Source organism: Pongo abelii, chromosome 12 (genome assembly GCF_028885655.2).
Source record: "Pongo abelii isolate AG06213 chromosome 12, NHGRI_mPonAbe1-v2.0_pri, whole genome shotgun sequence".
Taxonomy (NCBI): domain Eukaryota; kingdom Metazoa; phylum Chordata; class Mammalia; order Primates; family Hominidae; genus Pongo; species Pongo abelii.
Window position 1 is genome coordinate 129,458,338 of NC_071997.2, and position 13,482 is coordinate 129,471,819.

The following is a 13,482-nucleotide window of genomic DNA, read 5'->3' on the forward strand; positions in this document are numbered from 1 at the left end:
CACCTGTGTTGCAGTGTTCGGCCTCAGCTACACAGCAGGTACGTGAACCTGGTATTTGGGCTTCTACAACAACTGTACTTATAGCACAAATAAAGTACAAAGTATTAGGGAAGACCAAAGACCATAGGTAGAAAACTTGTATACAACTTCCAAATAAGCACTCTTCAAAACATTTAATGAGCAGCTTCTGGAAACATAACTTTTTCCTATCAGGTTTATAATTAAAATAGCTGTAGACTTTCCAACCATAGCTTCTTAATGATGATCTCTTGAAATTGTTTTTGGCCTCACGTTGTCATCCAGGCTGGAGTGCAGTGGAGCAGTCATAGCTCACTGCAGCCTTGAACTCCTGGGCTCAAGCAATCCTCCCACCTCGGCCTCTTGAGTAGCTGGAACTACAGGTGTGTACCACCATGCCTAGCTAATTTTTAAATTTTTTGTAAAGGCAGGGTCTCTCTTTGTTGCCCAGGCTGGTCCTAACACCTGGGCTCATGCAATCTTCCTGCCTTGGCCTCCCAAAGCACTAGTATTACAGGTGTGAGCAGCCCACCCGGCCTCTTCAAATTCTTTTCTTCTTTTTGAGACGGAGTTTCGCTCTTGCTGCCCAGGCTGGAGTGCAATGGCACCATCTCAGCTCACTGCAGCCTCCACTTCCCGGGTTCAAGCGATTCTCCTGCCTCAGCCTCCTGAGTTGTTGGGGTTACAGGCATGCGCCAACATGCTCAGCTAATTTTGTATTTTTAGTAGAGACAGGGTTTCTCCATGTTGGTCAGGCTGGTCTGGAACTCCTGACCCTAGGTGATCCACTTTGGCCTCCCAAAGTGCTGGGATTACAGGCATGAGCCATCATGCCTGGCCCAAATTCTTGATAGTCACCATTGATAAGAAACTTTGTATGCAAAAATAGATGAAAATGTTAAACAGCCCTTCCTTTCTTTTTAAGGACAAATGTAAAGTTGAAATTAGATTTTATATCCACTCAAACATTTCCATATCAAGAATTTTTTCATAGCATCAAAGCTCTCCATTGCAATACACACATACATTATTAGTCACTCACCCTGCAACTCCTTTATGAGTCTCTAAAAGGGCATATTAGCCTCGAACAGTCTCCAAAACACAGCTTTTGGGCTACTGCCCAGAGCTGAGCCCCAGAGACCCACCAAGCCATCTCCCAACACCCCCCATCTGAGCTGTCCTCCTCCTTCTTCTGCCTTGAGCTCTAGCTCCCAGCAGCTCCAGGCCCTGGTCCCGAAGGTGCTTCATGGTCTGGGGCCAGCTGCTGAAATTGGGTGTGGCCAGCACCCTTGGCCACACGAGGACACACGTGCGTCAGAATGCTGTTGGCTGGCTGTTTCCCAACGTGCACATCTTCAGTGACTATCGGTCCTGCTTAGCGCCCTCTCGGGAGCCTTGAGCAGTTACTCCTGGTTCAGGAGCTCAGGCCACCTCGGGCCCTGTGCGGCTGCCTGGAGGGCCAAGGGATCAGCGTTCCAAGGCGTATCTGCAAATGGCTGGACACTGTCTAGTGCGGGTTTGGGTGGCACCGGTGACGGCCCAGTGCTTCCACCCTGAGAAAGCAACGCACGTGTTTACAAAGGGATCCAGTCACCTTTCTCCGCATTGGTTTGTTCCAGGATTGTAAATAACTTTATTCAATTTGTAATTTTCTAAAACACTGTCAGGGGCTTTCTTCTATTCATGTGCTAATTCATCTCTAATTCAACATTGTTGTCACATTTTTCTTTGCAAAAGAAGCTCACTCGTTTCTAGAGAGTCACAGAAGATTGTATGACTTTCTAAAAGGACAGAACATTGCAATATGAATTTCAGTTCTAATTTCTCACTCACCAACCTCACACCCACCTTCAGCAGAAGGCTGCCACCCTCCCATGTGCCTGAGGGTCTGCCTGCAGCTGTAAGTTCATCACTTTCCATTGTAAGAAGTTTTCCTTTTGTTCTTTTTAGAGTCTACTGGGCAGGTATTGTATTGAGATTATTGGTAACAAGAGAATGAATCAAAACAGGAAAGCATGTGAAAGGTGACCTGGTTCTCTCCACAACATATCCTACAACGCAGTGCCCTAAGTTTCTTCTAAAAGGCTCTGGGAAAGATTCTTGGACCATTCAACCATAGCTCCTTGGCTGCCACATTGTCATGATTCAATGCGACACGTGTGAAAACATGGCAGTGTTGCTGACACCCTTAGAAGGGTCTCTGCAAGGGGCTCATTAGTAGCAGTGACCTTGGTGGGACTCAGCCAGCACCTCTCTGTGATGCCATGGGGTAGCTTGCAGTGGGAGTCCTGCATCCCCTTCCTGCCACCTCCCCTGTGCATTTGTCCTCCGAACCTACCTGAAGACCTGCAGGAGGAAGGTCTGCAATGCTCTCTTCTTGGGGTGGGAGTGAGAAAACATTTCTTCTACAAAGAGACAGTGAAAGAGGACCAGTTATCATGGAATCTGCCCTAAGATTTGACTAAGATGGAGGGAAGGACCCCTAGTTAGATGTCCTTGAGACCCCAGGAGAGGGATAGAGAGGAATTGCTGGGTCGTATATGCCCATTACTGTTACCGCACCATTGTGGAGCTGTTTTCGCCCTTCTTAGGGGCACCCAAAGTGATTGTGTATGCTGGGGCCAATAGGATCCTAGATCTGCTGAAATAATGCTACTCGATCCAAAGACAATGTCTTAGGCATGGGGAGCTAGAAAATCCTGCCCTTGGAAGAGTGTCCCGGAGTTTTGCCACGGACTCAAAATGAACAGAGCCGCTGTATCCAAATTTCTGCAAATGTTAGAAGCACAGGGTGGCAGCAAAGTTTTGGGGCATATTAAGTTTGTTCCAACTTAATTTGCTTTTTAATGCAATTATTAAGGCTGTTAGAAACTGTTCTTGTTTATACGGAAAAGCCACTGTCTTTTGTAACAATACCTGCTTACTCTCCTACTGTGTCTTAACACTTCTCCTGTTAATTTCCTTGAGTTTTCCAGGTATGCAATCCCATCATCTGCTAATAAGACTCATTCCTTCTTCCCCGTCCTACTAATAATAATAGTCTCATTCCTTCTTCCCCGCACTGTGTCGCTTACACAGTCTCACATCTCACGGCCTTGTCTAGCACTCCCTCAACATTTTCCATTCAGGTGATAAATTGGTGGTGAGTGCCTCCAAGCTAAGCACCATCAGTTAGATGTGTTCTGGCCTTTAGGAAAAGGGATTCCTTGCATTTCAGCAGAAAATGGTGCCTGCCTAAGCCCCGCAGTGGGCCGGGGGCATTTGCAGTGTGCACCACCCAGCCCAGGGCGGGGGGCTTTCCTGTAGCTCACTGCAATGGTGGCAACAGGGCCGGGCCAGGGCACAGCGGTGGACTGACAGGGCTGGAGGGAGAGAATGGGTGCCCGTTCACAGATCACTGGGGTTGTGTCCCAGGGCACCATACACAGAGAAGTGCAGGCAGGTGAGATGGGAGACAGAGGGCAGGGGCAGTGAAGGGCGATGCTTTGCCTTGGGTGATCCTGAGCTGGCAGGGTGGCCAGTGCCGCCAGGCCCAGAGCTTTGCACCGTGTGAGGCACACAGAATGGGGGCCTTTTGAGCACATCACGAGGCTGCTGCAGAGTTTCAGATGTCTTGAAATGTCTGTCAGATAGGGACATGTGGGTCCCACTGGAGATTTTAGTTCGTATTTCTTTTTTCCACAATTTGTACAGTAACAGTCATGGCAAACAACTACATACATGTGGTGGCATTGTGGTGGTGGTTGGCCCAGGCTGGAGTGCAGCGGCGCGATCACCGCGCACTGCAGCCTTGACCTCCTGGGCTGGAGCGATCTTCCCACCTCTGCCTCCTGAGCGGCTGGGACCACGGGTTCAAGCTACATATCCAGCTTCTGCATTTTAAATTCAGAAAATTAGTTCCTTCAGGCTAAATTAAAGAAGATAACCCAAGTTTCGTGTGCATATGTATTTTGTGGGATATTCACTTGTTCCAGCACCGTTCGTTGTTGAAGCTAACGTGATGCTAAAACTATGTATTTTTAAATAAGTATCGATTCACAGGCAGGTGCAGAAAAAGTACAAGGAGGCCCTGGGTCTCCTTCACACACTTCCCCCCAGGGCAATGTCTTGCATAGGTATAGATAGGTGCGTTTTACAATTTATCTTAAGTAAATAATAAGAGTGGATAAAACAAGAATGTTTTTGAAACATTATTTATAAAAGTCACAAACAGCAAAAATCTAAAAAGCAACTATAGACGTATAGACGTGTATTTACATAAACGACAGCTCCGCGTTGCAGTGGAGTCCTGCGGTCATTAGGAAGTGATGTCCACGTGTGGCCATGCGGCTCTTGGCTCTCAACGGATTAGAAATCAACATATGGCCGGGCGAGTTTCCCCGACAAGGCCGTTTAGAGCTGCGCCCAGGAAGGTGGGCACGAGGGAGGTGGCACAGGGGAGGGGGGCTCGCAGGCTCCCCAGGGGCGTGCGCTGCAGTCTCCAGGAGGGCGACGCGCAGAGCTCCCCAGTGTCGTGAATGCCCCTGCACGTGCGGGCAGAGTACAGGGCATGCGCACAAAGGAAGGGTCACGCTAGCACACGCGGGAAGGGTCACGCTAGCACACGCGTGATGGTCAGGGAGCAGCGCGCAGGCCTCAGCGGGGATCTTAGTGTGATGCGAGGCCAGGATCTAGGCGTCACTCTTGCGGGTGGGTGGCGTTTCTCAGTGTGACACACCCCCCGCGGTGGCCCGTGAGGTGGAGCAGCCAGGCCCGGCTTTGACATCGGGCTGCTGTGCCCGACACCCGAGAGAGCGCGCAGGCAGCGCGGCTGGAGACGCGTTCATTCCCGGTCCTCCCCAGAGGCTCAAGATGCGGGCGGGATCCCCGCGGGCTGAGGAGCGCTCGGCCAGGAGCTCAGCCGAGGGTTCCGGACTCTGCGCCGCCGCCCACCAGCCTCCCACCGCCTCGGCCCACAAGCTCCCCAGACGCAGACTGCTCCTCCAGCACCTGTGCAGACGCAAGCGCGCGCACGCACACACACACACACAACACACCACATATACACACAACACACACATATACAACACACCACACACACCACACAATTCACCACACAGCAGACAACACACAACACACCACACACAACACATACCACACAGCACACACAACACACCACACACCATAGACAACACACACACACACACCATACACAACACACACCACACAAACATCACACACCACACAACACACACAACACACACTACACACAACAGACCACACACCATAGACAACACAAACACAACACACACCACACACTGCACACACACCACAGCACACACAACACACACACCATAGACACACACAACACATACCACACACCACACCACACACCACATACAACACACCACACACCATAGACACACACATCACACACACCACGCATACAACACACCATACCATAAACACACCACACAACATACCATATATACACCACACACACCACACACCACACCATACACTACAGATACCACATACACACACCACACTACACATATACATCACACTATACCACACACACCACAAAGTACACCACACCCACATCACACACACCACACACGCCATACACCACACATACCACACAACACACACAACACACCATACCATACACACCCCACCATACACACACCACACACATTCAACACACAACATACTATACACATACCACATACACCAGGCATTACACACACCAAACACACACCACAGTATACACACACACCACACACACCACAGACACACATCACACACACCACACAACATACACCACACACATTCAACACACAACATACTATATACATAACATATACAACAGGCATTACACCACACATACCCCACAGTATACACACACACCACAGACACGCATCACACACAGCACACAACATACACACACCACACCATATGCACACACCACTCCCCTCATACACCACCCCATACACACACCACACACCAGCAACCCCACTTCCGCGCACACAGCACTCAGCACTGTGCTCCCATCCTATGCCACACTCTCTGCCCCAACCTGTGTGATTTTTCTCTTTTGGGGGGTGGTGGGGGGGTGCCCTGCAGACTGGGGGAAGAGTGCAGGCTGGGTGGGGGAGGGGTGCCTCTGAGCCCTGCGCCCTCCCTGTGTCCCGGGACGCCAAGCTCCAGGGTCAGGGCGTGTGGAGCCCATGCTGCCGGCCTGCCGGCGATGACTAGGCCAAGGAGCGTGGAGCCACCTCTCTGACTCCTAAAGCGAATTCCTAACTCGAGTTGTTCCGCCTTCGCTTGGAGCCACCTCTCTGATTCCTAAAGCGACTCGAGTCGTTCGCCCTTCTTGGGTTTCTGCTTCCCTGCCTTGGCCTCCCCAGCCCCCAACAGTGGTGTTCACCAAAGAATGTTCTGTGGAACATTTTCGGAGTCAGTAGATGCCTCTGTCCAAAGAGCCAACAGTTGTGTTATTACCTGAAACAGTGTCTTCGTCGCAAGCCTTCCCGCTGCCCAGGACGGAGCTAGGACGTCGCATTTTGTTTTTTAACCTCAAAACCCTTTTTGCTAATCATCTCACAACTCAGGTGACATGAGACACATTTTGGGAAACGTTTTGGGGACAGTGTGACCTTGAAGATGATGACAAATGCAGAATGAGATACCCTGGAATGGACGTGTGGTTAGATTTCATCCTGGGGGCATGGAGGTCTGGCGTAATTCATTGAAATGCTGTAAACCAGCCTGCATTTTCTCTCAGGAAAATAACCTCCATCTTTACTTCAAAGATGTACGACGATCAAGAGAAATGTTTTCCTTTTAATTAGTTTCAACCACATTTTGCTGACTGTGTCCTCCAGGCAGCTGTTTCTGAATATGCTGCTTCTCTGTGAAGAATCTATACCCACACTCCCTTTTTTCAATTAAGAAATTTTACATGCACAGATGGGTTGCTTGTTGATTTATAGAGAACATAACTTTTATTTATTTATTTTTTTATCATTTTTTGAGATGGAGTCGTGGTCTGTCACCCAGGCTGGAGTGAAACGACATGATCTCGGCTCACTGCAACCTCTGCCTCCTGGGTTCAAGCGATTCTCCTGCCTCAGCCTTCCGAGTAGCTGGGATTACAGGTGCACACCACCATGCCCAGCTAATTTTTGTATTTTTAGTAGAGCCTGGCCATGTTGGCCAGGCTAATCGCAAACTCCTGATCTCAGGTGATCCATCTGCCTCAGCCTCTTAAAGTGTTGGGATTACAGGCGTGAGCCACGGCACCCGGCCTATAGATAACATAATATTTTTAAAATTGAAAATTTTCAAAAAATTTGAAATACACAAGAGAATGGTTTGATGACCGTCCAAATACCTCTGTCACCTACCTTCAATAATTATCAACATTTGCTACCCTAATTTGGAACGGTATTCTGGAAGTGGTTTTTTTTCATGTGCAGTACTAGGCGTGACTCTGATACAGGAATCTATTACAGCCTCCTGTCATTTTAGGTATTTTCTGTGAACCTGCCCGGCTTCCTTGACTTGTAGGGTCTGGGACAGTCTCACTGGTGTCACTACACAGGTCTTATTGTTAACCCCAGGCTTATTTATAGAGACACCCTTGTTTTCACTGCAAACATGCTATATTTTTAGCTGTTAGCTGTCAACTGCTCCTGAAACAATCCTTTTTACCCAGGTGCTCCTCCACAGTTTCTAGCCATCCACCCGTCTTCCATTATTTATTATACCCCTGGTCCCTTACTGTTTTCTCTATTTCCCAGCAAGCCCTCCAGGCTGTTCCATTTAGAAGACATTAAGTCAGTTTCGGCCCTCCCAGAAAGAGTGGTGTAGGCCCAGCCTCCTCCACAGAATCGTGTCTGCCCTGGCGGCACTCAGACTGGGTTCAGCAGGGAACAGCCAGGAGGGTATGAGACCTGAAGGCGTGGCGTTGAGAGCAGCTTTGCTGGTCTCTTTCATTCGCAAGCTGTTGGAAACACTCACCAGTAGGACACCTTGGCAGCTTAGTATTTGTCATGGACATCTGGCCTGTTGGTCTGCCCTTCCACCGCCCCTCTCCCTGACCAATCGTGGGGCTGAGGGGCTGCCAGGCAGAGCACCTCCCAGGCTGGGCACCCGGCCAGGCCCAGGGTAGTGGAGTCTGCACCTCGGGCTCCCACAGAGATCAAAAGGGCTTGCAATCTGGAATCTCCCATGAGACTGGATATCCAATCATTACATAACAGAGCCCTTTTGCCTTGAATTGCAAGCAAGTGTAGTCTTAGAGCTACTGACGGCTGTTTCCTGACCCATGCAGAGAGCTCCTTTTAGTAGCTGAGTATTCAGACAATGCACAGAGAAAAGAGCGTTGAGATATGGAGGAGAGAGAGAAAGAGAGAAGGAGAGACGGAGGAAGAGACACAGGAGGGAGAAAAGGGGGCAGAAAGAGAATGAGAGAAAGAGAGGGAGAGAAGAAAAGCTAAGTGAAGAGAGAGATACACACATACGGAGAAGATAGAGACAAAGAGACAGAGACAGAGCTGTTAACATGCTTTCAGCCCTGAATCCAGCCATGCCCAAGGTGCGTTCTGCTCTAACCCTTCTCATTTATGTGATCCAACATATCTTTGTTCCCGTTTGTTTGCTTAGGTAACTTGGACTTCTTTCTTTTCTTTTTTTTTCTTTTTTTGAGATGGAGTCTCACTCTGTCGCCCAGGCTGGAGTGCAGTGGCGCAATCTCAGCTCACTGCAACCTTCACCTCCCGGGTTCAAGTGACTCTCCTGCCTCAGCCTCTTGAATAGCTGGGATTACAGGTGTGCACCACCATACCCAGGGTTTCACCATGTTGGTCAGGCTGGTCTCGAACTCCTGATCTTGTGATCTGCCCGCCTCGGCCTCCCAAAGTGCTGGGATTACAGGCGTGAGCCACCGCGCCTGGCCAACTTGTTGGATTTCTGTCACCTGCAACCTAAAGTACCCTGAACAAAAAAGATGAGAGCTGTGGTTCTTACAGTATGGGGATGTTTGAAGTCAAAACTATTTTTCTCCCAATGCCAGGATGACATGTACCTTCTTCTCTGTGTTGAGCACTGCACTCATGGTGCAAAGTCAGTGACAGGCTCAGCTCTCCATGCCCAAGAGAGCCACGCCATGGTACACACTGTACCAGCAGTCATTGTGTTTTTCACACACCTGCACTGAAACAACGGAAACAAAAATAAACCCCCGCTTCTCTTAAGAATGTCTTTAATGAAGCTGTAAAAATGACCGGTTTTATTAAATTTTGACCTTTGAGTAGACATCTTTTTAACATTCTCTGTGACAAATTGGGAAGTACACAGGAAGCATTTCTGCTGAATAGCTGAGTATGACTCAGGGAAATATTTTGGTTTTCCCAAGCTCAAAGTTCCTCCCCTATAATGCAACCCACTGAAGATGCAGGTATCATCCCTTTTCAAGTCCCCTGGTGGGGACTGGCATTCAGGAACCTCTGCAAAAATGCAGACACTGTGGCCCCTGCTACCGCTGTTGCTCCTGAGTAATAGGCTGTGTTTTATCTCTGAGCCGATAATCTCGTGTCTTCTGTTAACACCCATGAATCTGGGACAGGCTAATTTCTTAGCTTGCAAGGAAGGTAAACATCTCAGACTCTTGGCAGTTCTTTCCACAGGCCAGAAGTAAAGTACATTTGATCATCAGATAAAAATTAACTATTTAATAGTGCACAGCAGGCATTGGCAAACTCCAGGCTATGAGCCAGATTCAGTCTGCTGCCTGTTTTTGTATGTTCCATGAACTAAGAATGGTTTTTACGCTGTAATGTGGTTGTTGTATAAGTACCTACACACTATCCTCAATTTTGACTCTTGGTCTACAAAACCTAAAGGATTTACTATCTGGCCTTTTCCAGAGAAAACTTGCTGCCCCTGTCTATAGAGCCTTATCTGCGTTCCACAGTCCAGCAGTTTGGATTTTCCTGGTCTTCTGTGGCTCTGCTGTATCCCTATATGGTTTGTTAACGTGCCCCTGGGTTGGGAGCACATCACAAAGCCCAGATGGATAACAGTCTGTGCAGGTCTGCGGCGATGGCGACCATCTGTCTTTCAAAACATCTAAACAGATTCTTCCCAAGTGTCTTACATTGGGGTGATAAATTCTGGTCATGAAACATATTTTTGGGCTGCTGCTGGCTATTCTTCTGGAAGAGACAGTTCAAGTTCCAAAGATTCCCCTTCAAAGGAGGAATCCCATGGGCCGGCAATGTCCATATGAAGTAATGAGTGCTGTTCTCATCTGATTCTGCCCGCTCGAACTCCTGCCAGCAGCAAGTGCTGGGCTGCCTTGGCAACTCCTCAGAGCCTCTTGATCATCTTGCTTTTCTAAAGTATGGTTTTTATGGCATAAAACTGTTTCCCCCATACCCAACAGGAAAAAAGGAACAGCTACTGAAGACAGAGGCTGACAAATGGTAGATACACAATGGTGTGGGGCTGCTGCAGCCTGGGGGTGGGAGGGGAACCGGAAGCACTCTTCCGATTTCAAGATGAAGTTTATTCTACGATGGGATGAGACCCACATCATTACCTCTTATACTCGATTTTAGCAGTTATGTGTACAGGCTGTTGGGCTGGGCTCCCCAAGCTCAAATACCAGCTTTGTCACTTCTGGTTGTGTGACCATAAGTTACTTAACCTGTTTGTGTCCTAGTTGTCTCATTTGTTTTTAAATGATATGGGGTCTTGCTGTGTAGCCCAGACTGGTCTCAAACTCTTGGGCTCAAGCAGTCCTCCTGCCTCAGCCTCCCATGTCTCATCTTTAAAATGTGGATAATAAGTCATACCAACTTCATAGTGTAATCATGACGAGTAAAAATAATAATATGCATAAAATCTTTAAAATGTTACCCAGCACACACTGCTATTATTATTGTCACAATTACTATTTTCTTTTTAATAAAAATGTTTTTTGTAGAGATGTGGTCTTGCTGTGTTGCCCAGGCTGATCCGGAATTCCTGGCCTCAAGTGATCCTCCCATCTTGGCCTCCCAAAGTGCTGGGATTACAGGCATGAGCCACTGCACCCAGCCTAGTACTACTATTTTCTAGGAAATGAGAAGCATTAGACATGAGATAGGAGTGCAGTTACAGTAAGGTAGTAAAGACTATTTGGAGTTTTCCTCATCCTGTCCCTTCATTCAACAAACTTTTAAAAAAATTGTCTACTATGTACCAAGCACTGAAGGACTAATAAGACACATTCTCTGACCTCAAGGTGTATGCGGCACTTAGCAATACAGACAAATCCATTCATTCGGCAAATACCAAACAACACATGGAGTGGTCAGTTATACGGTGAAAAGACATTAAGTCAACATGTCCTTACAAACTCTAACCTAGCACCATGACAGTGTTTAACACGGAGAGCCCATCTAGTTGTCTAGGGAGTGGTCAGAGAAGGCTTCTCTAAGAAAGGGATAGTTAAGCTGAAATTAGAATTTTGTACAGGAGAAAAGTACTTGGAGGAAGGAAGTACATTTTCAGTGGAAAAACTGCATGGGTGAAGGGCCCAAAGGAAGGAGGAGCATATGACTCAAATACACTGAAAGGCCAAAGTATCTGGAGGACAGAGAACAAGACAGGAGGGCGATGGGCTGTGAGGTGGTCAGGCCGAGGCTATAGAAAGGAGGGTTGAAGCAGAGAAGGGACTTGACTGGATTTCATGTTTTTTTGTTTGTTTGTTTTTTGAGACGGAGTCTTGCTGCGTCACCCAGGCTAGAGTGCAGTGGTACAATCTCAACTCACTGCAACTTCAGACTCCCAGGCTCAAGCAGAGTCTCAGCCTGCAGAGTAGCTGGGACTAGAGGTGCAAACCACCACGGCCAGCTAATTTTTGTATTTTTAGTAGAGACGGGGTTTCACCACGTTGCCTCGGCTGGTCAAGTGATCTACCCTCTTTCGGCTCCCAAAGCGCTGGAATTACAGGCGTGAGCCACTGTGCCTGGCATCTAGCTCCTATTTTTAAAAGGTCACTCTGGGTGCTGTGCATAGAATGGATTGCACTGGGGCAAAAATGGAAGCGGTGGGGGCGAGGCGGAATGTCAGTAGTCAATTCCATCGGGCAAGAAAAGACCGCGGAAAGAGTTGGGCTGGAGAGAAGTGAATGGATTTGCGGTGTGTTTCGAAGGTCAAAGCAACATGACTTGCTGATAGATTGGATTGGATCTTGAGGGTGAGGGAAAGCAAAACAGAGTACACCTAGGTTTTTTTATTAAGCCACTGGGCAGTCAGTGCTGCCGTTCACTGAGACAGGAAAGGTTAGGGAGATGTTTGGGGGTGTGTGTGGGGAATCAGTTGTTTTGGCCATGTTAGGTTTGACACACTTATTAGCCATGTATGTGACAACACCAGCTGGATACTCAAGCCTGAGGTTCTGGAATGAGGTCCAGGTTGGAGATGTGTCTGTAGAAGCTGGCAGCACAGCATGGAAAGTCGCCTAAAGTGAGTGGATAGGAACAGGATGAGGAGAGTATGGAATGCTCCACTAACCAGTGGTTAGAGGAGCAGGAGCTAGGAGGGGCCTGGGAGGGAGCTGCCAGGATGCCCTCATGAAGGAAAATGAGAAAATGTTTCAAGAAGGGCGTGGGCAACTGTGATGAATGTTGCTGGTAAGAACAGAAGTGCCATGATTGGATCTGGCAATATGGCAGTCATCAGCAGTTCTCCAGTGGTGAGAAGCGAAGCCTTATTGCAGTGGGTTAAGGAGAAAATGCGAGGTGCGAGATTGCCATTAGACTCTTGCATGAAGGTGTGTCATGAGTGCCGCGGAAAAATGGGCAATGGCGTCTAAGGTGTGTTCTTGAAGGATGAGTAGAAACTGGTCAAGTGAAGAGGTGGAGAGGTAGGCTCTCTAAGGAAGATGTATTTGCAAAGCCATTAGAGCAAGGGAACAGAAATGAAATAAGTGTGTATTTTTCCTGCAATATTTCTGGAAGTTCAAGAGTCAACTGCATGCATTGGGGTTGTGCTCTTACAGCAGTCTCGTTTAAATCCTGTCTGCTTTATCGTTATTTGTTAAAGAGACTGAGGGAATGGCTGAGATAATCTGATCTTTTTGAACTGGTTGGTTTGAAAAGACATCTAGGATGGTCAAGCGGCTGGGCTTTATTAGCTACATTGAAAAATTCAGAATGGGATACGGGAAGCTTGTTTTATTCTAACACTAGCACATTACAGTGTATGGGGAAGGGAGAAACGATGAAAAGAGGAAACGAGGAAGTTTAAAAAGTACAGGGTAGCACTGCAGAATGCCGACACTGCAAAAGTCTGGCGAGCGGGGAGGTGGAGGACAATGTCTCACCTGGGGTCCAAGCTGTGAAGTCTCAACTGTGCCCATATGGACTGCATGAGCTTAACAAAATCCTTATTTTTTTTTTTTTTTGTATTTGCTTTCCATGCTCTAAACAC